At 35.0% G+C, this 26,104-nt stretch overlaps 1 pseudogene; it reads left to right on the top strand.

Moving 5' to 3' along the window:
* The first annotated feature begins 4,388 nt into the window (after positions 1 to 4,388).
* On the top strand, positions 4,389 to 24,736 carry LOC122014201 (annotated as a pseudogene).
* Positions 24,737 to 26,104: the final 1,368 nt, after the last annotated feature.

Consider the following 26,104-nt stretch of genomic DNA (forward strand, 5'->3'; position numbering starts at 1 on the left):
TATTAATTAAGTGAGTTGTCAGTAACTTACTTAATTAGTGGACATTCGACATCTTAAACACAGGGAGACTAACACACTCATAATAAGAAGGAGCCCAAAATGTAATTTGGGATTGGTGCGGTAGTTCAATAATAATTCTTTAGTGGAATGAATTATTATTGATGAAGTTAAGTTGTGTGTTCGGGGCGAACACGGGATGCTTAATTTCATCGGGAGACTAAAACCAATTCCTCCTCTCAGTCCCTATCGTAGCCACTTAATTATAGAGTACTATACCCACCTTCTTACCCATCCCATAGGGGCCGGCCAAGCTAGCTTGGAGACCAAGCTAGGGCCGGCCAAAGTTTGGTTCATGGGTGCTTCAAGGTGACCGGCCCTAGCTTGGGTTCAAGTTTGGTGTGGCCGGCCCAAATTAAAATAAAAGGATTTTTATTTTTTAAATTTTTTCTTATGTGGATAACATGATTTAAAAGAGAGTTTAAAATTTTAAATCTTTCCTTTTATAAGATTCTACAAAAGATTAAGAGAAGAGCTAAATCTCTTTCCTTATTTGTAGATTAAAAGGTTGATTTTAATTTTGGTAAAAACTTTCCTTTTTAATCATGTTCATGATTTAAAAGAAAGTTTAAAAATTAAAAATTCTCTTTTATTAGTTTCTACAAAAGATTAAGAAAAGATTTGATATCTTTCCTTATTTGTAGTTTGAAAAGAGATTTTAATTTTTAGAGATAACTTTTCTTTTTGGAAAATTATCCACATGTTTAAAAGAAATATTTTAATTTATAAAATTTCCTTTTTATTAACCAATCATGAAGGGATAAAAATTATTGAAAAATTTTATAAATTTCCGAAGCAAATAAGGAAGTTTTAATTTGTGTTTAAAATTGTATTTGCTTGGAGATTTGTATATGGCCGGCCATTGTAAATTGAGAAGAGAAAAATTATTTTTAATTAAATAAATATTTCCTTTTCATGTCAAAAGAATTAAGGAAGTTTTTATTTAAATTTCCTTATTTGTCAAGACCAAGGATTATAAAAGAGGGGGTAGAGGTGCCTTCATGGGTGAACGACTCTATTATTTTTCTCCCTCTTTTCTTCCTTGGTGTGGCTGGCCCTTTCCCTTCTCTTCTCTCCATCCTTGTGGCCGAACCTCTCTTCCTCCTTGGAGATCAAGTGGTGGCCGGATTTTAGCTTGGAGAAGAAGGAGAGAAAGCTTACATCCCTTGGAGCTTGGTTGGTGGAAAAAGATCTTCATCTTTTGGAAGCATTGTGCTTGGCCGAAACTTGAAGAAAGGAGAAGAAGGTGTTTTGGTGGTTTCTCATCTCGGAAGATCGTTGCCCACACAACGTCCGAGGTTAGAAGAGAAATACGGTAGAAGATCAAGAGGTCTTTCTAAAAGGTATAACTAGTATTTTTCCTTTCCGCATCATACTAGTTATTTTAGGAAATAATACTAAATACAAGAGGCATACGATTCTAGTATTTCGAATTTGTTTTCGATGTTGTGTTCTTTTTGTTTTTTCTTTTCCTTGTGATTTGATTGTTCTTTTCGGTTGACCTAAAGTTATTTAAGGAAATTAAATATTAACTTTCCTTAAAAGGCTTTGTCTAGTCGGTGGTGGTTGTTCCCATATCCAAGAAGGTCATGTGCCTCGCCACGTCAGTACTGGGAGCCAATTTTGGAAACTAATATTTAATGAAATTAATAACCTAGGTGATTTGGATCAAACGTGTTAAGTTCCGCAGGAGATCCAAGTCAAAACCTAAAAGAACAAATAGATTAAACTTTGGATCAAACGTGTTAAGTTCCGCAGGCGATCTAAGTTTAATTTAAAAGAACACATGGTAGCTAGGAAAAGGTTCAGACCTTTGTACAAAATTTTTGTACAGTGGAACCATTAGGTTTTGCGAGTAGCAACCAACACCTCTAGCCTGGATAGACATAGGACCACACAAATCAGAATGAACCAATTCTAACGCTTCTTTGGCTCTATACCCCTTGGCCTTAAAAGGTCTCTTGGTCATTTTACCTTCTAAGCAGGATTCACATGTTGGAAAGTTTTCCAACTCTAATGGACCCAAGAGTCCATCAGCTACAAGCCTTTGAATCCTACTTAAGTTAATATGACCAAGCCTTAGATGCCAAAGATGCGTTTGGTTCATTTCCGAAGGTTCTTTTCTCTTATTAGAGTTAGAAAATGTGTTATTAATTCCCATATTTTACTTTGTGGGAGAAATTGGATTTAAAATATATAAATTGTCAACCAATGCACCAGAACAGATAATCACTTTATTTCTCTTTATAACCACATTGTTACTAAAGGAAACTGAATATCCATCCAAATACAGTTTAGAAACTGAAATTAAATTCTTTCTAAAACTGGGTACATAAAGATAATTTCTTAAAACCAATTTCCTATTCCTATCAAATGATAAGTAGACGTCTCCCACTACAACAGCCGTCATCTTAGTAGCATTGTCCATGTAGACAGTTATCTCTCCATCAAATAGTCGCCGGGTTTCCTGGAACCCTGAAAAGAATTGCAGACATGATCAGTGGCTCCCGTATCTATACACCAGGTGCTAGTAGATAACACCGCTAAACATGTTTCAACTACTAGAGCATGAGATATACCTTTATTGTTCTGGTTCCTACGAGGACAGTCTGCCTTCCAATGCCCTGTCTGCTTGCAGATGAAGCACTTGCCCTTCAGCTTCTTCATTCCAGCTTTTTGTCCCTGAGGTTTATTCACTCTTTTTGCTGAAAAGACTTGTTTCTACTTCTTCTTGTCTTTCAGCTTAGAAGTAGAACCATTTTCAGCATAGTGAATCTGAGAACTTTGACGAAATATACCTTCTGCTGCCTGTAGTTCTGTCAAATTTCCGCCAACGTATACTCTCTTTTGTTTATGTTATAGTTCAGGCAAAACTGCTCAAAACTTCTGGGTAGCGTTTGGAGAATTATATCGACCTAGGTTTCCCCATCGATTTCTCCTCCAAGAACTTGTATTTCGTTCAGATAGGCCATCATTTTGAGGATATGATCCCTTACGGGTGTTCCCTCAGACATGGTGGCTGTCATTAATTTTCTCATTGTCTCTTGCCTAGCAGTCCGACTCTGGTGCCCAAAGAGTTCTTTGAGATTGTTCATTATATCATAAGCTGTTGGTAAATCTTAATGCTGATGTTGCAATACATTTTACATTGATGCCAAAATATAACACCGCGCCATCTCATCAACTTTTACCCATTTCTTATGATACTTAATCTCCTCTGGGGTAAAGTCAATTTCTTATGATACTCAATCTCCTCTGGGGTAAAGTCACCGTCAGGTGTATCAGGGCAAGTCTCAGTCAGTACAAACTTATAGCTTTCAACAGTAAGGACAATGTCCAGGTTCCTTTTCCATCTATGTAGTTGGGTCCAGTAAGTTTGTTCTCTTTCAGTATAATGGCCAATGGGTTGAAAGTCATCCTAAGAATCACAAAAATAACTTTGGTCAGAACTCTAAATTTAAAATAATATTGATTCCTCAAACAATACTATTTTAAATTAACCAACACCTAAAACACCGTGAATTTTGTATGCCACGATAGTGTGGACGTATACAAATTCAACATTTGTAAAAGGAGGGTATAACCCATTAATTTTATTATCTTGTCAACCTAACTTTTTGACAAATAAAATTAATAGTTGATTTCCTTCGGTCGCACAAATAATAGCAGTGACTCCGATGGGGAGGATATTATTAGACGTGCCTAAGTGTATATCATTACTTGACACTAAATCCATTAATAAGATTGTCACTAAACCATTACTCTGCCTTCCACTAAACCATAAATTGGATGACAAGTGTCAATGAGCTTAATTTGACAGAGAACAATAACTAGCATAATATTTATATAAATTGTCGGCTGACCACAATTAGGATGATCTCATCAGACACCTCCATTAGTATAATAATTCTATTTTTCTGTGTTTGAAAGTGATGTTAGCTTATCAACACATTTAGCTATGTCTTTAGAGCAGATTCCTTAACAAAGCTTATCATACTCGCCAGTAATATTTTTCTTGTCATGGCCTTTTTCCTGCCACCAAAAACAGATTTCAAAGCTTCAAGCATGTTACATTTCACTCCTATTTTGCTGTTACTTATATTGCAGATTATGGTTGATTATTGTTGTTTTTTTTGTTCTATAGTATATAGTATATTTCATACTGCATACTATGATTATTATTTAAGTATCTGATCTTTCATATTATGTTTGCATTTTTAAGATTTTGTAGGATGAAAGTAATGTTATGTTGTGATTGTCCAGGATGTGAAAAGAATTATGGTGTAACCGCCAATTCTGAACCATTTGATGTAGACATCATTGGTGGTGGAATGGTTGGACTGGCCCTCGCAAGTGCCCTGTGTAGGTATTTACTAATGTGATATAGCTTTTCCAGGTTAGCTTTTGGTTTATTTTTCTATCTCCATTGTATGGAGAACCTCCAAACTTTTTAATGATGTAGTTTGCTGAGATGACAAGAAATGCATTGTTGTATGTGTCCATATTGGTCTCATTATCTTTCTGATTGATGGATGATCTGCCTAAAACCAGATTTTGCATAAATTAGGATGTCAATACTTCATCAGTATTTTAAATCCAGTTAGTATTAGCTTCTCACTTGTCATGATTTGTAGATATGTTTTAGATTTGATAGGGCCTTAGGTGCTTATAATTAATCTTACATCCCTAGGAACTCCTATTGTTGACTTTGCAGCAAGTTCACCTTTTACGAAGCATTTAAATGTTGCCATTGTTGATCCAAATCCAGCATTGGGTGGGAGCAGCTACTACATTAAAAATGAGATACCCAGCTCAAGGGTTAGCACAGTTAGTCCTGCAACCATTTCATTTCTTAGAGGTGGCGGTAATAAATCCGTCATCTTTCACATTCTCTTTGATGATATTTTGCTATTCAACTAGCTCTTTTGGTTGTCCAAATATAAGTATTCTAGTACTGCTTGTTAGGGATTGTTATTGTAATGTTTCAAAAAATGATTAATAGAATTCTTCATTTTATTCGCTATTCTTTAGAACACCTTTGATCATGATGCCCCTAATATGTAGTTTATTTTATAGTGGACTAGGGCAAGGCTTAAAGTGTTATCATGTGGTGGAGTCTTTGTATTTTAATATAGCAATATAATTTCAGTACCTCGTGTAGACTCGCTTTGACACACTTTAAAATGCATTAAGATTAACTCAAATAATGTTTAGTTATATAATGAGTTTCCACTTTAATTTATGTATTGAAAGTAAATTAAATTGAAATTTTAAAATAACTTCCTTAATAACTAGAATTGTTATCTTGCATTATGTGGTTATATTAAAACTACCAATACCAGTCCTAAGCTTGAATGAAAAAGTTAAGGGTTGCGCTAGACTGCTAGCCAACATCAAAAACATGTAGATGTCCTATAAATGAACCCATCAAACTATTGTGTTAATACTAAGTTATTTCTCGAAAGGAATGCATTGCATGGTCCGATTGCAGCATCTTGGCAAGGATCGCTACATTTATATGAGAACTTAAGTGTATGCAAGTAGCTTGGATAAGAACAAATATTATAAGAATACTGATTATTTTAGATTTAGAATATGGAATATACGAACACTTACTCGTAAAATAATGGAGTTACTGGATATTATAATTAGTAGAAGAATTAGTATATTATGTTCACAGGAGACAAATATGTAGGAGAAAAGACAAAGATAATAGAGAATTCAGATTATAAATTATGGTATACAAGAAGTTAAATAAAAAATGGAGTAGCTATGTTGTAGATAGTTTATTAAAGGAATTAGTAGTAGTAGGATAGGATTATAATTCTTAAGATAGTGGCGACAAAAGAAATTATTAATGTAATTAGCATGTATGCAACTCAAGTAGGATTAGATAAAGACACCATATATAGGTTTTGGGAAGACCTAGATGAGGTAGTATAAAAAATTTTGCTAAACGAGATGATTTTAATAGGAGATTTAAATGGACATGTAGGAGTAAGAAATGAGGAATATAATAAGGTGTATGAGGGTTATGGTTTTGGAACACGAAATGCAGAAGGAAAAATTATATTGGATTTTGAGATAACATATGAACTTATGATAGCTAATATATTTTTTAAGAAAAGAGAAGAAAACTTGGTTATGCTTAAAAGTGAGAACTGAGAAGAGTAAGTTTTAAATTGATTTTCTCATTGTTAGGAAGAATAGAAAATTTTGGAAAGATTGCAAGGTCATTCTTGGAGAAAATTTAATTACTTAACATAGGTTAGTAGTGTTAGAGTGTCAATAGAAGGAAGATGAGACGATTCTTAGAATCAAGTTGTTGAAGTTAAAGGACGGAAGCAAAATATATTTAAGGAGAGGGTAAGAGCACATGTATTAGGAGAAAACGAACAACCTACAAGTTAAGAATGAAGAAAATTTAATAAAGTATGCAGTAGGTAAGAAAGAGTGGTGAGTGAAGTCAAGAATGAAACTTTTGAATGCTTATAAGGGACATATATAGAATAACTAAAGCGAGAGAGAGTAAGACAAGAGATTTTACCCAAATAAGAAAGGTGGAGGGTATTTGAATGATATATTTTTGATAATGAAAGTGCCTGAGGAAGTAGAAAGCAGGATGTTGAGTGACTTATGAAGTTACTCAAACTTATATTGAAAACAAAAGCAATGTCTATTCAATGGAAGGCGGAGGGTAAGTATTTTAGTCCCCTATATAAAAACAAAGAAGACATAGAGGATGCGATGACAAAATTGAAGACTTTAGGTGAGTTAATTGAAGTTTTCTTATAAAGATAGGGTTATATCAAATATCAACTCTAAGTTCTTTTCTTTTTGTACTAATCACTCACTGGACACATCCAAGACTCATTATGGTGTATATTATTTGTGGATTATATTGTCTTGATCGATGAGATTCGTCAAGGAACAAATGCTGAGCTTGAATATTGGTGGGAGACGTTGAAAATTAAAGGTTTTAGGCTTAGTGAATAAAGACAGAATATACAAAATTTCAGTTTCATAGAAGTAGACGTGCCAATGTTAATATAGGAGAAGATGAGTTACCCGTATTGAAAGTTTTAAGTATCTAGGATCGATTGATACATTTACTTTACCTAGGATACAAGTAGGAAGCTTGTACTGAAGAAGAGCGTTAGATGTTTTTTTTGATACCTCTAAAACTTAAAAGGAAGTTTTATAAAATGGTGGTTAGGTATGCTATGTTATATGAAGTTAAATGTTGGACTATGACTCGAGGTTCAAGCACATAAGCAGAAGATGAGAGTCGTAGAGATGAAGATGCTAAGGGGTTGATACATTTACTTTACCTAGGATACAAGTAGAAAGCTTGTAATGAAGAAGAGCGTCAGATGATTTTTGTAATATCTCTAAAATTTAAAGGAAAATTTCATAAAACGGCAATTAAGTCTGTTATGTTATATGAAGTTGAATGTTGACTATGACTCGAGGCTCGAGCACATGAGCAGAAAATGTGAGTCATAGGGATGAGGATGTTAAGGGGATGTGGACATAAAAAGATGAACACTCTAAGAAATGATTTGAGGAAAAACTTTGAGAAACACATATAAGATGATATGAACATATACTTAGATGACCAATAAATACATTAATTAGGCGATGTGAAACTATGACAAATACATGTACTAAATAAGGAAGAGGAAAGTCAAAGAAGACTTGGTTAAAAATGATAAAGTAAGATAAAATTTATTTAAATATAGATGATGATATAGTAGGGGATAGAGTCCAATGACATAGAAAGATTCATATAGCTAACTATATTGAGTCTAGCAATATCTTAATGAGATCAATGTTGTAATTTTTATCATCTAAATTAAATAATACACTTAAAGACATCTATTGAAATTAGTCTTTCCAAACATATATAAATTTATCTTGGTTAATTACTCATAATTGGTCTTGGATTAACACTATTGGAACTTAAATCAGCATAGGGACACGATATTAATGCATCTTTGCTTGTTAGACTCTAGTGTCATTTCTTTTTGTTGTTGTATGCACTTGTTGGTGCTTGTCCTTTTGCCCATCCCTCTCATTTATAGTGCTTTATTTCTTCGTTATATGCGTTATTAGAAGAGTATTTTCTTATTGCAGTCGGAAGCATTAAAATTATATCGGCAAGAGAGGCGGACATTGACATATTTCAACCAAATATCGGCAGTTACCAGAAGTAGTCTTATTTGGTTCAAACAATTTAGGGGCATACATGTATACGGAAATATCTACTTATGTGCTTAAGGAAATTGATTTATTATGGGTAATTTGTTGATTCTTTTATAAATTTGAATGTCTAATAATGGAAAAGTCATTGGGTTAGGAACATAAAATGATGTTGGGAAACTAATTACTTTATATTTGCAAGACCAAACATCACCACTAGTGAATATGATTTCTCCTTAGTTTTTTAATGCTCTGTCATATGACAATCGTTGTTTCTTATATCAAGATCGAAGGTACCTTTAGATTGTCAAATAGATTCTGACTAGGCAGGATCTCCCACACAAGAGATCCACATAGGTTTACTATCTTCCCTTGGTAGGTAATATGGCCTTCTAGAAGAGCAGGTAGAGAGTAAGTAGACTGTTTTAGATAGGTCAAATGCAGAGGCAGAGTATAAAGCTATGACGTGAGCTACAAATGAACTCATTTGTTAAGCAATTAAAGCATTCATCTAAAGATCCAACAATATTGCATTTGACAACCAAGCTCCTGCATTTGACAACCAAGCTCCTATGGTTTCTAATCTAGTGTTCCATGAGAGAATAAGAAACATAGTGATGGAATGACACTTTGCTGTAGAGAAGCTGCAATCCAATGAAATTATTATGTTATTTATCAGCTCCAATGATTAGTTATGATTGCTTAACTGAGTTATTACAGAAAGTAAAACAAGAATTAATTAAATGTTTTTTTTGTTTAAAATTTGGATTATGTATGGGTTGCATTGTTGAATTGCTTTGTTTCAAAAAAGGAATTTTATAATAATCTTGTTTTTTATTGCATCATCACAATTTCATCTTTTGCATTATGTTTGATGACTTTTTTGTTTAAACACTTGAAGTTGAAGTAAAGGAAGTTTGAAATACATTATTGGCTTTTAATCTTCTGATATCTAAAAAATTGTCATCCAAAATTTATCTTGCTTTTATGGAGATCTGATACAACATGCATTGAGAAGAAGGGGTTCACTATTCAGCAATTGTTGGTACTTGAGCTGAATTTAATTCGTTTGCTTTGTATGTCTTGGTTATTATATTGATTGATCAATAAAGGTAATAATACGTTCTTCCCCATAATTTGTAAGTAGCTTGCACCTACCTTTTATAATTCTCAATATTGCTTCGACCAATTAACAGGTCAATCTCACTAATTCAGTATCCTTTTTTTAGCATTTTTAGGATTGTCATTTTTCTTAAATTTGTTTTCTTTTTATATTACATTTTGTTGAATTGATCATATATTTCATAATCTGCATAACCATGAACTAGGACTTACCTATCTCTAGCTAAGTGATTTGAACATTGCAACTGTTTTTTTTTATGCTAATGTATCCAAAATTCCAGATATTGCATATTGGTGCTTGGGAGCATGTTAAACACCAAAGGCATGCTTTTTTCGATCAAATGCAGGTAAAAAAGCTCTAACTGCAACTCTTGTCATCTAAGATTGCGTCCATTGAAAATTTGAAATTGCTTGAGTTGTACACCGTCAATTGTTTCCTACTGTTTACCAAAATCATGCTTATTTGTCAACTGCAGATGAACTTAATATGACTTCATCAGATGCAACATTAAGACTTGTGCATATGTTGGATAAGTTAGGGATTACAAATCATCCGAATATTTCCATGATGGTCTTGCATAGAGTTCAATAGAGAGATGTTTATATAGTAGACATCCCAAATAAGTTGAGATTACAAGATCATGCCATATTGTGGATGTTTCAAAAAAAAAAAACTTTACTAACATTCTCCGTGTACATGTATCAACAGAGGATATTCTGCATATACTTACTCAGTTATTCACATGAATTGAGTTACAAAACAAGAATGTAATATATGCTGTCATACCTAATCTATATCATCAACTATTAGATTTTCTGCATTTTTGTAGATAGTAAAAATATATCCATGACAGCCTAATATTTGTGCTACTGGTTTGCTAGGCAGAAATATGTACATTAGCATTGATAGTTTTTTTATCTAATCAATCTGGCATTTTTTATTAATCTCCACTTAAACATTTCATTCCAGGTTTATATTTCCCTGCTTTATTACTCTTTTTGTTAATCCTTAGAAATATTCTTTCCTTAGTCCAAACCAATAGGAAATGTTTCTATTATGATACTCCAAGTATCAAACTTGTCTTATGATAATTTCATCTCCTATCACTGATCATATAAACCAGATATGAAAACTGTAAATTTGAAAAGCTTCCTTTATTTGAGGTATGATTATGTATCCACTTTTCCATAGGTATGGGATTATACCGGTTTGGGTTATACAAGATATTGTGCCAGAGATGTAGGAAAAGAATATCTTGGGTATGATTGTTTTTTCTTAGTATTAATGTTCAAAAAATAAAGCTATAATATCTGATAATGATTTTATTGTTATTTCTTGTAGTTGTGTGGTGGAAAACAAGGTCCTTTGCAACTCTCTTTTGTTATCTTTACAGGTATGGTTTTCATTTTGGTTAATACTTTTTGATCATCTTAAAGAACTTTTATGTCTATAGCTGCAATCATAAATTTAAGTGGGTTTACTTCGATGGAAAGATAGGAAGGAGACAAAAGAGAGAAACTGACAAAAATATACATGAGTGATGAAGCTTCTAACTCTCTAGCCAAGTAATGTCAATCTTAGTTCTCATCATTATATATAGATGTGAAAATTGAATGATTTCTCCTACCACGTGAAGATGTCTCGTATTTTTATGAGTGTTGTTAATTTGTTCACAGCTTTCATGTATTGGCCATTTCTTTTCAATTGGCAGACAGAATTTTCAACCTACCATTATGCTTACTGATTAAAATCGGCATTGTTGTAATAAGTTATCTGTAACATTTGCCTCCCTTTGTCAACTAATATGTTGAGGTACCAATTTGTATTCCATACGCTTCAGGTGGTATCAGCCAAGCTAGAGGGAATGTCACCGGACTCTAGTGCATGCTGAGATAGAGTGGATCTTAATGGATATTGTTGAGGAATAATGGTACCAGTCGAGAATCTCGTTGCCAATCCTAAAATGGGTTAATTAGGGTATATGCAAGTGAGAAAAAGGCACCTAAGGAGCAGTAATACTGTGCTATGTGTTGTTTGAGGCTTTGTTAGAAAGAGGAAGCAATAGCCATCAGATATGGGCCAAATCATGGTTAGCGAATGTATATCTGTGATCGAGTCTTATTGAGTTCCTCATGCTCAAAGTCTTCTTCTACTATGGTTCTATTTATCTTATAGTGATCAGTCACATTAGAGCTTCGGGTGTATTCCAGTTTTAGTTCTGCAAGTCCAAATTCAGCTTCAATATCAAATGTCCTTCAATACCAAATGGTCAACTGAGATATCATGTGTCGAAATCAATTTCAATTCCAAATGTCCTTATACAATGCTAATCTAGCTCATGGAATATTATGGAGTTGATTTCACTTTGATGCTACATGAACCAATGATGCTCTCAATATAGACCTTCATATTTCCATGAGCAAAAATTTCTACTGATGAGACATACTTAGAGGCACCATTGCTAGGAAGATATGTCATTAGTGTGTATATATAATGTAAATATTCTACTAAAGAGATTGTTTTTAGTTTAAAATAATCAATATGTAGAATCAGAAGTCTTAAATTTGTGCGGAAACGTTCACCTTTTTATTTTAAAGAGGCGGTACAGAAACATATTTATTTTGAATCAGAGGAAGAAATGCACTGGAGTACTGATGCACACACCGTGCACCTGAATATACATATAGTAATACTCATCTATTAATAAAAAGAAGTCATTTATATATATTAATAAGAGGTTCGTGCAGATCTAGTATAGTGTTTTTTTTTTGCTCCAGAAGGATCAAGATCAAATGAATCTTCATGCTTTTTCTGTCAAAGAAAGATATATCTTTGATCTATCAATGACTAACGGTCGAGTAAAATATTAATTGTTAGACACTTTTTGATACCCAGCCTAACTAACCCTGAGCGGCAGTGGGCGACAGCCTACATGGCCACTTGACGCGGCCTAAACTTGAATTTTTTAATATCTTTCATTTGCATTCAACTCTCTTCTCTCTCCTGCATGCAAGATGATGCTGGTTTTTTAAAAACCAGCACCAACGTGGTAAAAACCAACTTCAACGTGTTGGTCTTTAAAGACCAACACCAACAGTGGTGCTGGTTTGCGCAAATCAGTACCAACATAAGACCAACTGTGCAAACCAACACCAACGTACTGTTGCTAGTCTTTAAAGACCAGTATGTTAGAGTTGGTCAGCACCACGTGGGTGTTGGTTTGTAAAAACTAGCACCACCTTACATACAGGAGAGAGACTTGCATGGAGGAGAGAGACTTGCATGGAGGAGAGAGAAAAGAGTTGCATGCAGATGAGAGAGGTATTAAAAAATTCAAGTTTAGGCCACGTCAGGTGGCCACGTAGGCTGTCGCTCACCGCCGCTTAGAGTAAGTTGTGTAGGGTATCAAAATTGTATACACACTGTCTATATACATTTTTTTTTTTAATCTCTTGAGCTTATTCTTAGCATCCAATTGAACAGCTTAGTGATTAGAAATAAAAATGGTGAAATAGATTTTCCCATGGCAAATATGGGCTCTGATTACAAATATTGTAGATATTCTTTTGCCATATTGGCGCTTGATTATAGTAATCTAACTGAAGGTAGAAACTCAACTGGATGGTAAACTGTGAAAATTCATATATTGAAAACTAGAGATTCCAAAAGATAGATTAAGCATGTTATAATCCAGGAGGATTTGGTGACGCAATAACCTCAACTTGGTATCTGCAATTGGCACAACGGAATGTTTGTAATTGCATTGTCAAATACTAAGTTCTTGGAGCTAGCAGTGGGTTACTTGAGGCTAATTGACAATTGGATCACAGGTAATTCAGTATTGTGGTCGTGTAAAGTTGGGAAAATTGGAGATATGATTGATTATGAGAAAATATTAGAATGAACACTTTGTTCCTCCATTAGATTAACTGTTGCATGAAATAACATCTTGCTACTTGTCATGGAGTTTTGCTATTTGTTCAATCCTCTGAATTGCTTCTCACGTTTTTACAGTTCCCTCCTTATGTTTGCTTTGGAAAGTTGCGTTGCTTGTTTGCTAATCTTTCCTCAAGTGGTTTCTCTTTAGCAGGAAAAGGACTTTAAAAAAACATTCATCCCTGCCAAACTAATTTCAATGACTGTCTCAGCAAGAAGCTCACCTTCTGGAGTATCCAGTGGTCAGTCAACACTGGACAAGTCTAGAACCAATAATTCAGAAGAAACTGCAGAACCAATGCATCTGCAAAGTTTAGTTAGACTGGAGCTGAGTGATGGGCAGCACATTTATTCAAAGTTGGTGGTAATTGTTAGGAATGTAAATGAACCAAGCCACACGTGAGCTATTCGAAACTCGATTCGATAAAAACTCGTTTGAGTTCGTTTAATGAGGCTCGTTAAGATAAACAGACCAAGCTCAAGCTTCGTAATACTCGGCTCGTTAGCTCGTGAACACGTTTGTTAAGCTCATGTATCAACTTTTAAATTAAAAAAAATAATAGTTTTGATATTAAATTTATAGATTTTATACTCTATTTATGAAAAATATAAACAAATATATTAAATTTATTTATTAGAATAAAATTATAAATTTTGATAAGAATATTATAATTTTTTCTAAATATATAATTTAATTTTTAATGAATATTTAAATTTATAATTTATACTTATTCAGCTCGTTTAGGCTCGATAAAAACTCGAATAAACTCATGAGCTATGAATATATTTGTTAAATAAAGCTCGAGCTCGGCTCGATTATAAACGAGCCAAGCTCAAACATTCAAGAGTTCGACTCGACTCGACTCAATTACATCCCTAGTAATTGTCAATACATCTTCCCCTGATTCTGGGCTCTCACTTGCTGTTGTTTTTGTACTTTAGCTTGAATGAGATACTGTAAGGCGTGAGCGGCAAAGCTTCCGATTTTCTTATTCTGCTTGGCTTACACTCGTCTTTGTCAATGAGCATTCCATAATACTCATTTGTCATCTCTGTAGGTTGGAGCTGATGGAGCAAAGTCTCGTGTTAGGGAGATGGCAGGAATTAAAACAACTGGGTGGGACTATTCACAAAGTGGACTTATATGTACAGTTGAGCACACTGGGGAAAACCATTGTGCGTGGCAAAGATTCCTTCCATCTGGTCCAATTGCACTTTTGCCTATCGGGAACAATTTTGAAGAAAAATAATATGCTAAGGAAAAAAATTTAAGGATAGACATATAAAATAATGGGGTCCACAAAAAATAAAATGATAAATCATGACTTTATGTGTCTATTCTTAAATTTTTCCTTGAATTTTTTTCCTCGAGCATATTATTGCTCTTTAGTACTATAGTGTGGACAATGAGCTCTAATGAGGCAAATCGGCACAAATTGATGTCTGAGGATGATTTTGTAAAAGCTGTGAACTATGCATTAGATTGTGGTTATGGTCCGCATCCACAATCAAACTTTCTTGATAATTACATTGGGAGATTGCCATGGGGATCAGGGACAACATCAATAAAAGAAAGCTTTCAGGCACCTCCAAAAGTGATCAATGTGGTTTCTGAAAGAATGGCTTTTCCTTTGTCACTAATGCATTCTCTTGAGTATTCATCAAGACAGTTTGTGCTTATAGGTGACGCCGCACATGCTGTACATCCTTTAGCTGGTCAGGGTGTGTGATGGTTCTCGTAAAATCTAAATCGCATGAATTCTAAATAAACAAAGTAATAATTCATATAGGAAAAATAAAAACATATGAGTATGGATCTTCGTTTCATCGAAAATATGACATAGGGAAATAAATACTGTAATTACAAAAAACCTGAATGCGGAATTGTCATGGTTCTTCGTGCAGAGCTCGTCGATCCAACAATCCTATGGAAGAAGAAGGAGGAGAAGGTTGGCCTTCCGGAGGAGTTAGAGTTGACGGTGCCGGATTCTCTTCGTCAATGGGGAACGAAGAGACGTCTCAAGATTCACCTAATCCTCTGGGGACCAACCTATTATACAGTGCACATCCATTATCAGCACATCGATGATAATAGATGTGAGACTATAAATCCATATATACTAAACATCTATTATCAGCAAATAGATGATAATAGATGCGGGACTATAGGTTCTACACATATGAGATTCACATCCAATTACCCGAAACCCACTAGACATAAGTTAAATCACTTTAAAGGGTTTGGATCGTATTCACGTGTGCAACTTACAAATAAGCCCACCAAATAGGGATAATTATATCCAACAATCTCCCACTTGGGCTATATGTGAGTTGTATGTGAAATACAAGTAAAACTTTAGTTGATATCAAACTTTATTGGTATAAAATACCCCTGTAAACAATCCGGTTCATTAATTTTATAGGTATAGGACTAAAGAGGTCGTAAGTATTGTATATGATCATAGCAAGCCCCAACAGTAATCACAATACTAATATCATTAATGACATAGATCAAGATGTGGATGTGTAGAGTGGAAATTACATGAAATGTGATAAATATATGTCAATTTCCAACTGGTCTTAAGATGACCTCAAAAGAGGTCAGATCATATTTGCAAAATACTTTATGCTAAACTGCAATAGCAAATCATGATCAACTTTATGATTCCAAAAGAAATCTTTATCATATTTATAAACACCAAATACTAAACAATAGTAGTAAATGATGATATCACAGTCAGAGTGTCAAACAAACATATAAATTCTCATTAGTGTTTTGAACTTTAAGTACGTACAATAATCAAAACAAAATGTTTGTCTTTATTATCAAATATAGAGCAATAAAACAAATACAGACTCCCACTAGATGAGTTCTTCTTTCATAAGAAGGACTCCCATATCGACAACATGCGCATGAAACACCTTAGGCACCAAGCCTTTGGTGAGTGGATCGGCCAACATGGAATCTGTGCTGATATGCTCTACCATAATCTGACAACTTTGAACTCTTTCTTTAACCGCTAGAAACTTGATGTCAATGTGCTTAGATGTCGACGAATTACGGTTGCTCTTGGCATAAAGTTCTGCGGCCTTGTTATCACAGTAGATCATCAGTGGCCTGTCAATACCATCAACAATATGTAATTAGGGGTGTAAATGAGCCAAGCCGTTCGTGAGCTATTCGAAGCTTGATTCGATAAAAGCTTGTTTGAGCTTGTTTAATTAGGCTTGTTAAGATAAACAAACCAATCTCAAGCTTCACAATATTCGGCTCGTTAGCTCGTGAACATGTTCATTAAGTTCATGAATCAATTTTTAAATAAAAATAATAATAGCTTTGATATTAAATTTATAGATTTTAAACTCTATTTATGAAAAACATAGACATATATATTAAATTTATTTATTAGAATAAAATTATAAATTTTAATAAGAATATTATAATTTTTTTAAAATATATAATTTAATTTTTAATGAATATTTAAATTTATAATTTATATTTATTAAGCTCGTTTAGGTTCGATAAAAGCTTGAATAAGCTCGTGAGCTATTAATATATTCGTTAAATAAAGCTCGAGCTCGGCTCGATTATAAATGAGCCAAATTCAAACATCCAAGAGTTCGGCTCGGCTCGATTACACCCCTATCTGTAATGCTGTGATGAAGTTCCGCAGCCAAATCCCATGATTGGATACTTCATAGCATGTTACTAACTCTGCCTCCATAGAAGAAGTGACTACTAACATCTGTTTGACGCTCCTTCAAGATATAGCCCCTCCAGCAAGCATAAAGATATAGCCCGAAGTAGATCTTCTGCTATCCAAGCATCTAGCAAAATCGGAGTCTGAATATCCAATCACCTTCAGATGATCTGATCTCCGATACGTGAGCATATGTCCTTTGGTTCTTTGCAAATACAGCATCACTCTCTTTACCGCTTTCCAGTATAACGATCCTGGGTTACTAACAAATCTGCCTTACAGCCCCACTATAAATGCTATATCTGGTCGAGTACAAACTTGTGCATACATGAGACTTCCCACTGCTGACGTATATGGGAATTGCTCAATCTCCTTTATTTCATGTTCAAGCCGTGGACACTGCTGCAAGCTGAACTTGTCACCTCTTGACACAGGTGTGTCACCGGGTGTACAGTTCTGCATACCATACCTTATAAGCACCTTTTCAATATAGTCCTGTTGTGAAAGTCCAAGAATATCTCTTGAACGATCACGATAGATCTGTATGTCTAAAATAAAGGATGTTTCACCAAGATCTTTCATTTCAAAATTACCAGATAGAAATGACTTGGTTTGATGCAACATACCCTTATTATTGCTCGCAAGCAATATATCGTCCACATACAAAACAAGTATAACAAATTTGCTCCCACTGAACTTGACATATATGCACTGATCAACAAGGTACTCTTTAAATCCAAATGAGGTAACCACTTGATCAAATTTCCGGTACCACTGATGGGATGCCTGTTTTAAACCATAAATGGATTTCTTTAATCTACATAATAGGTGCTTTGAGTCGTTAGACTCAAAGTTCTCTGGTTGCACCATATATATAGACCCCTCTATGTCTCCATTGAGGAATGTAATCTTTACATCCATTTGATATAGCTCTAAATCATAATGAGCTACAAATGCCATGATTACCCTAAGGGAGTCTTTCATTGACACAGGTGAGAAAGTCTCCTTGTAATCAATGTCTTCTTTTTGAGTGAATCTCTTGGCAACAAGACGAGTCTTATACTTTTCGACATTACCCCTTGAATCCCGCTTGGTTTTAAATATCCATTTACAACCAACGGGCTTCTTTCCTTCATGCAATTCGACAAGTTCCCAAACGTCATTGTCCGCCATAGACTTCAACTCTTCTTGCATGGCGTTAATTCACCTTTCAGGATCAGAGCATTGTTTGACTTCTTGGAGAGATGTAGGATCACCTTCCAACTCTATGTCAAAGTCATGCTCTTGTAGATAAAAATAATCACGAGAATTCGTGCTTCTCCGTTCCCTTGTGGATCACCTTAAAGGCACTTGTATTTGAGGTGGTTGAGGTACTTGCTCATCAATATGAAGCAATACTTCAATTTCAGTGGAAGGTTCCTCCAATTGCATTGGAGATGTCATGGGAATATCTTGGTTCACTACACTTACTGGATGTGTGATACCCATAATATGCGGTATGGTAATCATACCGCTACTGATCGCACTAGTAGTAACCACAAGAGGATTGTCATCGCATTCCTCAAAAGATATTTCCCTGATTTTATCACTCCCACTGTCCTCAATGAACTTGGCCTTTCCCGTTTCGAAGAAGGATCTATTAGAGGAATCATAAAATTTATATCCTCTTGCCTTTTCAGAGTATCCTACAAAATTACAGCTAACCGTTCTTGAGTCCAGTTTCATTTCATTAGGCTTGTAAGGCCAAGGTTCAGCTGGACAACCCCAGACGTGTAAGTGCCTAATGCTAGGCTTCTTACCCGTCCACATCTTAAATGGGGTTTTAGTTACTGCTTTACTAGGTACTCTATTGAGTAGGTAAATTGCAGTCTTGAGTGCTTCACCCCACAAGGACTCTGGTAGAGAAGTGAAAGTCATCATACTTCTTACCATGTCTTTTAGGGTTCGATTGCGACGCTCAGCTACGCCATTCTGACTGGGTGTACCAGGCATGGTATATTGAGGCACAATTCCACACTAAGCAAGGTAATTCGCAAAAGGTCCTGGACGTTGTTCACCCGATCCATCATATCGACCGTAATATTCACCTCCACGGTCGGATCGGACAACTTTAATTTTCTTACCTAGTTGAAGTTCAACTTCGGCTTTGAAAATTTTGAATATGTCCAAAGATTGTGATTTCTCATGAATAAGGTACAGATTGCCAAATCTCGAATAGTCATCTATGAAGCTAATAAAATATGTGTGTCCATTCCAAGATGCCTTGGGGAATGACCCACAAATATCCGTATGTATTAGCTCCAAAACATTACTACAACGGTTAGCCCCCTTATTCCTTTTGTTAGTAGTCTTCCCCTTGATACACTTTATGCAGACATCAAAGTCTGGCATATCAAGGGAATCGAGAATTCCATATGACATTAACCTTTCTAGAGGTTGTTTGTATATATGTCCTAAACGCCTATGCCACAACATGAACCCCTTGATATACTCTATACAGACATCAAAGTCTGACATATCAAGGGAATCGAGAATTCCATGTGACATTAACCTTTCTAGACGTTGTTTGGATATATGTCCTAAACGCCTATGCCACAACATGGAAGAATTCTCATTAGTCAATTTACGTTTCGTACCTATACTATGCATTATCAAGTTGTCAACTGTAGGAGTAAAGGTGTTCAATTTATAAAACTTATTAACCAAGTAACCATTGCCAACCAACACTGAATTAAAGAAAATACTAAAAATTCCATTACTAAATGAACAAGAATAACCTGATTTGTCCAGACAAAAAATTGAAATTAAATTCCGTCGAAAAGACGGCACAATAAATGTATTTTCTAAATTCAGAAAAGCATTAGTTCCTAAACAAAGTCTAAAAACACCAATAGACTCGACTTTAGCCTTCTTTCCATTTCCTGTATAGATGTATATTTCACCATCAAGCGGAAGTCGGCTCCTGACACAACCCTGTATAGTAACACTTATGTGAGTAGTAGCACCGGTATCTATCTACCAAGTGCTAGTGGGTACAATAGCTAGATTGACTTCCGAACTAACAAAGTTGAGAAGTTTACCTTTCTTTACACGCCAGTTGGCGTACTTGGGGCAGTCTTTCTTCATATGACCTTTCTTCTTGCAAAAGAAATAAGTGGATTCCTTATTCTGCTTCTTGTGCTCCTTATGGTCATTGCCTCCAGAATCTGCAGTTTGTTTTCCTTTTCCTTTGTTGTTGATCCTCTTTCGTTTCTTGCTCGTACTTTGAGAACCAGATGCTAAGTGAGCACTCTCAGATGTCTCAATCTTTAGTCTCCCCTCCTCTTGTACGCATTGAGCAATAAGCTCATTCAATGTCCACTTTTCCTTTTGAGTATTATACGATATCTTAAAAGAAGTGAACCGTGCAGGCAGAGACATCAAGATGAAATGTACTAACATACCCTTAGATATATCGAGTTTTAGTGCTTTCAGACTTGTCGCTATATTGGACATCTCTATAACGTACTCCTTTATGTTTCCTTTACCATTATACCGCATGGTTACCAACTTCGTAAGAAGTGTGGTAGTCTCGACATTTTCATTTCAGGTGAATCGGTATGCTAATTGGTTTAGGAAACTCTTAGCATCTTCTCCCTCCGTTATTGAGCCATTTATTGGTGCCGATATGGAAAGCTTCATGATACTTAGACACATGCGATTTAATTTCTCCCACAGTTGAAATTCAGCCCTCTGCTCTATAGTGCTAGCACTGGTCAGAGGTGCAGGACGATCATTCCTTAATGCATAGTCTAAGTCCATGCAGCCTAAGACTACGGTTACGTATTCTTTCCATTCAGCAAAATTCGAACCAGTTAGTGTTGGGATGTTATTAATGCTGACAGTTACAGATTACACTGAAATTAAAGAGAGAAATTTATTTAAGCTCACGATTTTACTAAAGCCAAGAACATATTAAGTAATATAAAATTATGCAAATAAAATAAAATTTTAAATGCATATAAATGGGCTCTTTATGAGATACCAAGTACAACATAATGTGTCTTCCTTTGGGCTGATACATTATTTGTTAGCAATACTTTCTAATATAACGCAAACTTTAATTGGCCACACAATGTGTCTTCCTTTGGGCCGACCCATTGTGCGCATAATATGATACTTTATATGAGTTATATTTTGGTCCATACCTTACAACGACCTTAATCGGCCACATAATATGTCTTCCTTTGGGCCAACATATTGTGTGCATGATCTGAACAAAAAAATATTTTGTTCTATAGTTGTAAGCTACATTATGCATATATCTGGCATAAAAGTAACCTTCATTTGGGCCGATTACTTTTAGCATAGATATACGTCTATCAACACAAAATGCACTAAACCTACTTAAGGTGTCTGCCTTTGGGCCGACACATTAGTTCAACTTAATAGCACGTTGTGTAGATAGACCCAAGAAAATACTAAGAACTTAATTCAAATAGAAATTATTTAATCAGCCTTAACAATATGAAATTAGGTTATTAATCGATTGATACCTTATGGTAGTCGATTGGTAGATCCAATCGATTATTCTAATCGATTCGAAAATTTACTATATGCAACTACATGATTATACATAGAACTCTTCCATAAGAAGCTAAAGCTTAGAGTTTTATAATTATAATTAAATAATATTAAATTATTTAATACTATTGAATATCTTTTCATGCATTAAAAAAAATTAATGCATTTTTTTATAAGTTAAATTTTTTTTTCTTTATACTGTTTTAACGAAACAGTATATTTTATTTTATTTTATTTTTCGAATATTTCAACGAAACAGTATGTATTTATTTTTTTGAATACTGTTTCAAGTTTTTTTTTTAATACATGAAATAGTATTTAAAAAAAGAAAAAAAACTTAATTAATAAAAAATAATATTAATTGATTAAAATAAACTTAATCGATTAAAATTAACGTAGCCGCGAGTTTAAGGCTATTAATTATTTGAATTTTAATTATTTCTGTTCAAAATTTTAGACTCGGCAATTAATTGTTAGACCAAAGTAATCGATTAAACCATCACAATTTTGCCTAAAATTAGGTTAAACGGTGACGATTTTCTTTGTTCTTCGTATTCTTTATAGAAATACGAAAATCTCGAAAAACAAGTCTATCCTAGTTTTCTCTTATATGATTTTTGACGATTAAAAAAAATTGTATTAACTAAGAAAGACTTAATCTAGCATACAAATAAAAAATCGACGAAAAACCTAAACTTTATTGCCAATGAAAACGACGAAACAAAACCTTGGCTCTGATACCAATTGATGGTTCTCGTAAAACCTAAACCGCATGAATTCTAGATAATCAAAGTAAGAATTCGTATAGGAAAAACAAAAACATATGAGCATGGATCTTCATTTCATCGAAAATACGGCATAGGGAAATAAATACTATAATTACAAAGAACATGAATGCAGCGGAATTGTCATGGTTCTTCGTGCAGAGTTCGTCGATCCAACAATCCTCTGGGGACCAACCTATTATATAATGCACATATATTATTAGTCCATCGATGATAATAAATGTGGGACTATAAATCCATATATACTAAATATCTATTATCAGCAAATAGATGATAATAGATGCAGGACTATAGGTTCTACACATATGAGATCCATATCCAATTATCCGAAACTCACTAGACATAAGTTAGATTACTTTAAAAGGTTCATATCGTATTTACGTGTGCAACTTACAAATAAACCCATCAAATAGAGACAATTATATCCAACAGTGTGAACTTAAGATTCAGAGATGCATCAACCTTGACTAACGTCATTTCTGAAGGCATTTCAATGGGCACTGACTTTGCTGATGTAAGTATCCTGTCCAATCATTGCAGTCTTCAAAATAAATGGACCAAACTTCATCAAACTTTATATTTACATGTAATTCTGTCTACGCACTAATATCTTAAGGGGCATTTGATTCCTTCCTAGGAATAGGAATCGAAATGAAAATCATAATATTGTGGAATGAGAATAGGTATGGGCATGGATATCACTTTTAAAAACAATGTTTGGTTAGTTGAATATTTTCTATCGGAATCAATCAAAATTTTTTTTTTACCCTTAAATGAAAATAAGAGAAAAAATTAGATGTGAGAGAAAGTTAAATGTGAAAGAAAAATATGACGAGAAAGAATAATGAGAGAGAAAGTATGATAGAAAAGAATGAAGAGAGAGAAAGTACGATGAGAGAAAATGAGAAAAGAGAGTATGATGGGAGAGAGCATGAAAATACGATGAGAGAAAAAATATGATGAGTGAGAAAATATAATAAGAGAGGATGAAGAGAGAGAAAGTGTAATGAGGAAAAAAGATGAGAGAGTGTGTGATGGGAGAGATTGAGGACAGATAAAGTATTATGAGAGAGAAAGTATGATGAGAGAGAAAGTGTGATGGGAGAATTGAAGAGAGAGAAAGTATTATGAGAGAGAAAGTGTGATGAGAGAGAAAGTGTGATGAGAAAAAATATGAAAGCGAATGTGATGGGAGATATTGGGGAGAGAGAAAGCATGATGAGAGATAAAGTATGATGAGAGAGAAAGTGTGTTGAGAAAAAAGGGAGAGAATGTGATGAGAGAGATTGAGGAGAGAGAAAGTGTGATGAGATAAAAAGTATGATGAGAGAGAAAGTGTGATGAGAAAAAAGAAAATAGAAAGTGTGAGTGTGATGTGAGAGATTGAGGAGGGAGAAAATATAATGAGAGAGAAAGTGTGATGAGAAAAAAGAGGAAAGAGAGTGTGATGAAAGATATTAAGGAGAGAGCAAGTGTGATGAGAGAGAAAGTGTAATGAGAAAAAAAAAAAAAAGGAAAGTGTGATAAGAGAAATTAAGGAGAGAGAAAGTGAGTGATAAAATGAGGAGAAAGAAAATATGTTGAGAGAGAACAAGGAAAGAGAAAGTGATATGAAATAAAAATTAATTAAATATATTTTGATATTTGATTTTAAGGGGGGAAAATTTAGTTTTTGGTCCAGGATATTTTTGGAATAAGGAAATATTTTGATTGTTGAAAATAGGATAATGACTCATTGAAGGGGAGAGACATGAGAATGAGTCATTACCCAATTATAAGGATTCATTCCCTTATTTACATTTTCATTCCTATAATCCAAACATCAACAATGACAATCAATGATTGTTATTCTCATTCCCTACTCTTATTCTCCTAAACCAAATGCCCCCTTAGTTCATTTTGATATATAGCAATCTATCTGATGCAGTGATTCCACCACTTGTGGCATTTACCGACACTTCTTTTCTATAGTTGATAGCATTATCATTTCATTTTTTGAAACAATCTCTGTAATGCATGGTTTAACACATCACATTCCAGATTTATTATCTCATTTCGACCCAGCTACTTTCTCCTACTTTTTGCTTAACATTCAGCTTGTGCAGCTTGCTCTGCTGTAAAGGTATGAGAAGGAACGGAAAGCTGCAAACATCCCTTGGATGGCAATACTTGATGGTTTTCAAAAGGCTTATTCTATTGATTTTGGACCAATAAACCTTCTAAGAGCTGCTGCATTACATGGCGCTCAGTACATAGCTCCACTCAAGAGAAATATAGTTTCTTATGCTATGGGCGAGTGGAAAGGGCCTCGATTTACTTATGAAGAATTAAGTTACCGAGTACTGAATCGACCTTTTGACCTCAGTTGAAACTGACTTGCTTGATTGCTACTTTGCAATGGAAACACATATGAACAATACTCTGAGGGATCCTTGGATCCGATGACATTTTCTCGCCCTTCCTAATGAATAAAACTGCCTGAAAAATGGTTGCAGGTTGTCAAAGTTAAAAATGTCTACAAACTGGTACAAAGTTTCAGTTTTAGGTTCATTTGATGTTTGTCTGCCATGTTAAGAAGAAACTCGCTCCGCATCTGACTTGTACAGAACTTGTGACAGCCCTGGATACGCTTGTGTTTTTTTGCTTTTCCTTTTACATAGTTTAAAATTGTTACTAGTTGTAAATTAAATAAACTAGAATAGGATCAGATTCGGTATAATTTTGCATTTAATACTTTTTTTTGAGCATTAAACATGATCCCGTCCGGAAGTTGAGTCGAATAAAGACGAGCCTTGTTGTGCTAAAGGTTGACGAAGAGTCGACGGGGTGCTGAGTCAGCGAGGTACCCGACGGATAGGTACACACGGGCGGTCTCCAGAAGGAAAGAAAGATTCAGGATGATGGCACTATCGTTCTGCACACACTCAGACAAATCACACGGTCGTTAGAGACCAGAAACCAGGGAAAAAGTCCCCGGGTCAGGCCCTCCGACGCTCAAGTCAGGTATTTTTTTCTCCAGAAATCAAAGAGAAAAACCAGAAAAAGTAGAAAAGCTGGTAAGAAATAACGAATGAGCGTACCTGGGTAAGGGACAAAGCATCCCTTTTTATACTGCAACTGGGGCTTCTGGAACCTGGCGAATGTCAGGGAATGTCGGGTGTCAAACTCTGTCTAGCGGTGATCGACACGTAGCTTTCTCTCATAGGCCGGCGGAGAAACCCAGAGGAGTAGGAGCCTCCCACTATTAGAATATTCCCTGACATGTGATGATTGTTCTCTGACAGGTGGTTACGATTCCTTGCAGGTCTATTTGTCATGTAGCGTCTGGCCTCCCGGACCCCCCTTCGTTTGTGTCATCCAAAGTATGTACATCTCGACGATCTATTGATTCCCGACCTGCACCCTGGGTCGGCTTCCCGACCAGCACACTGAGTTCACTCCCTGATCTGATTTCATTTATTGTTATCCATAGTATGATCATCCCGACCCGCGCGTATGATCCTTCCAACTTGCATGTTGGGTCGGACCTCTGTCCTGTGTCCATCTGTTATTATCCATGGTATGATCGTCCCGACCTGCACGTATGATCTCCCGACCTGCATGTTGGGTCAGATCTCTGACCTGTGTCCGCCAACCTGCATGTTGGGTTGGATCTCTGACCTGTGTCCATCTGTTGTTATCTATGGTATGATCGACCCGACCTGTATAATTCCCTGACCTGCATGTTGGATCAGATC

Source organism: Zingiber officinale, chromosome 8B (assembly GCF_018446385.1).
Source record: "Zingiber officinale cultivar Zhangliang chromosome 8B, Zo_v1.1, whole genome shotgun sequence".
Classification (NCBI taxonomy): domain Eukaryota; kingdom Viridiplantae; phylum Streptophyta; class Magnoliopsida; order Zingiberales; family Zingiberaceae; genus Zingiber; species Zingiber officinale.